We start from the raw sequence: 3244 nt of genomic DNA, 5'->3' as shown, positions 1-3244 counted from the left end.
GCGTGGAAATCGGGTCCTTCCCTGGAAGGAGGATCTGGGAGCTTTTTCATGAGGCTCAGGGGCTTCCTCTCGGAAAAGATGAATAAAGGAGGCTCTCGGGGGCGGGGGGATATGAGGGAAGGAGGTCTGGGGTACCCCTTTCTGGGGGATTTTTTCCCATGAGCAATGATTCATTGGCTTCTGTGAAGGGGGGGCTTATTGGGAGCACGGGGAGCCTTCCCGGTAGGTGGGGAGGGGAGCTCTTGAGGGAGGCAGGATTTGGGGAGCGGGCTGGGCGAGGAGAGGAGCTGAGATTCCCTTAGCCTGCCGTCGCTGCACCTCCCCCATGGGTCCCCGGGCTCCAGGTCTGCCCGCTTATCCGTGCCCCAGTTTTTTCTCTTTAAAGATGACTATTTTGCGCTCCACCTGGACAGAGCTAGGAGCAGCCATTTCCCTCCCTGCAGCAGTGATGCCCACCTGACCCCTCCCCCCTCTGGCCTGGCAGGGAAGGGGGGCACCTAGGCATCTGGGAGCTGGGCGGCGGTGGGTGAAAGGAAGGTGGGGTCCTGGACACAGGGGGCACCAGCCGGCTGGGGGCAGGATGGGCAGGGGCCGGTAGCAGGACAGCTGAGAGAGCAGCAGGTCAGGAAGAGCTGATGCTCCCACGCGCTCAGAAGGCAAAACGGGGGAGTTCTTGTTTGGTTGGCTTTATTTGGTTTTGCTTTTTTTCTTCACCCCTGATGCCAAGACCCATTCCACTGGACTCCCCTCCTAATTTTGCAAAAAGGGAAACAGGCAGAGGACAGGTTGTCTGGAAATAGCGGTGTCTAGGAGGGAAAGGCCGTGGAGAGGAGGGCACACTGATTTTGGAGTCAAAAACCCTGTTTCAAGGCTTGCCTCGGTGCTCCGTGTGTTCTTGGTCCCAAACACGTCCTCTTGTTGGGTCTCGGCTTTTCTCATCTATAAAGTGGGAGAGGACCCACTTGTCTGCCAGGTTTGCCAGGTGCCCAGATATTTCCAAAGAATTTTTCAAAGGGGAATGCACTGAGGTGCAGTCTTCCCCACTCCAAATGGCAATGGGTTCCCTCCTGCCTCGCCCCCACCATGGGTTTCAGCGCTAACCCATAGGGGGCCTTTGTAGGAAACAGGAAAGGTACCTCCTCTGGAGGGAGAGGGTTCAGCTGGGCTGGGGACTTGGGGTCTTTATTCAGAGGGTTAGGAAGAGGCACACTTTTCTCCAGCCCCACACACTCAGGCAAGTGTAATGCGGGCTAGGTTCCAGTGCCCACCTACCCCAAGGTGAATTCCTTGCTGTGTAGAGCACATCTGTACAGCTGCACCTGGCAGGTCCCCATGTCTCAAAGAGACATAAAGCGACACACGCTCCCAGGATATTGCCTACAGAAGCCCCCATGCTAGGCTGTTGCCAGCTCATTTTCTGTCCTGCTTTGTCTCCATTTCAAGGCCTTTGGGTATTCGATTCCCAAAGCCTATGCCTACTGGGGAGCTGATGGGACCCCACCATCGCAGGGCGGCTCCTTTGAGTGAAGCAGTGCCTTCACCAAGCTCCCAGGAGTAGGAGTTACTGAGTCCCTAACCCCTTACGTCAAGTATTTGATCAGATTGCTTTTCTCAAGGCCAAGAGCAGAAGCACCTACACACCAGGGTGACACAGCCGTGCAGACTGTGTTCACACCTGTTATCTCAGCTCGTGAAGAAGGTTTCCTTCCCTTTAACAGAGGAAGCCATGGCCAGAGAAGTTAAGGAACTTGCCTAAGATTTCACAGTGTAAGTGGTAGAGCCAGGACCCAAGCCCAGGTCTAGGTGTCGGTCCTCTCCACTGCACCCCTGAAGAACCAAGCTGCTCTCTATTGCTCTCCTTGTTAGCAGCAGCTCCGGGGTCTCCCCTTTCCCTGTGACCAGCCCCCAGGCTCAGGGAAGAAGTCACTTACTTGGGGGAACTGCCTCCAAGCCCAACTGTTCTGGCCCCTTTCCTGCAAGAAGGGCCCCTGAGGAATCCGGAAGCCCAGGTGGAAGCTGACTCTTGTGTGGGTCAGAGACCAGGGGAGGGGTCAGGGGGTAGCTATTTCCTTTCCTGCCCAGATGGGCTGAAACAGCAGCCATCACGGAGGGCATCAGTACAGCAAACCAATGCCTGAGTGAAAGGCAAGCCGGAGACCACAGAAGAGCCACGCAGAGGCTGACGGACACTCAGAGACCCCTTGCCCACCCCTTGTATTCCCAGGACCCCTGGTGCCAAGGGGAAGCCCCTACAAACAGAGCACTCTGCTTGCATCTGTGTTCTACGTATGCCAGCTTTCACCTGAGGAAGGGTTCCGGTAACAACAGAAGTTTGGAGAATCACTGGCCTAATCTAATGGTTCCCAAAGTGTGGTGCCTGGACCAGCAGCATCTACTTTACCTGGGGATGCGTTGGAAAACGAAAATTCTCAGGCCTCGTTAGACCTACTAAATGCAAACTCTGGCGATGAGGGCCATCCATGCCTGTGTGAATACGCTCTCCAGGCGAGCCTGCCGCGGTTTGCAAATCACTGATCTCACCCAAGTGCGTGGGAAACCGAGTCCTAGTTACGCATCCAGGGCAGGGCTGGGAAGAGAACGGGTCTCCGGGCCCAGAGCTCCGGGAATTTGGAGGTGCCCCCGCCCAACCCTCCTCTCCTTCCCTCTGCCCCTCCTTGCAGGCGCCATGCTGCCGCTCCTGCTGGGCCTGCTGGGCCCGGCCTTTCCTGGCTCCATCAAAGCAGGCTGACTTCCCTAGCATCCCAGAGGTTTCAACTCTGTGCACAATAAACATTTCATGTCCCCTTGGTGTGTGGGCTTGTCATCAGCCTGGACATCTGTACCAAGCTGCTGTGGGTCCCTGTGCTTCTGTCTGGTGTCACCTGCTCTCAGTGCTATGATCATGATCACAAGTCAATGACCTTCACCACCAAGGACTTTCTTCACTGGCATTGGGATCACACTCCTCTGGTGCCCACTGTCCAAGATGCTCGTGCCTTCTGCTGCCTGGTTGGGACCCTGAGCTGTGTGGGGCTGAGCTGTAGTGTTGAATCGGCAGCATCTCTGGTTGCATTTAACTCAATTGGACAGAAGACTTCATCATTAATTGGTACTTGGCACAAGAGTGTCTGAAAGAGACAATCTGTGGTTTGTCCACGTGAGAAAGTTGTCTCTGATTGCAATAGACATTTCTAACATAGAGACATCAGATTTAAACAATGAACCAGGAATTCACAAACCTTGT

The sequence above is a fragment of the Myotis davidii genome, unplaced genomic scaffold (assembly GCF_000327345.1).
Source record: "Myotis davidii unplaced genomic scaffold, ASM32734v1 scaffold265, whole genome shotgun sequence".
In the NCBI taxonomy this organism is placed as follows: Eukaryota; Metazoa; Chordata; class Mammalia; order Chiroptera; family Vespertilionidae; genus Myotis; species Myotis davidii.
The sequence above is the reverse complement of the archived record's forward strand: the minus strand, read 5'-3'. Positions refer to the sequence as shown.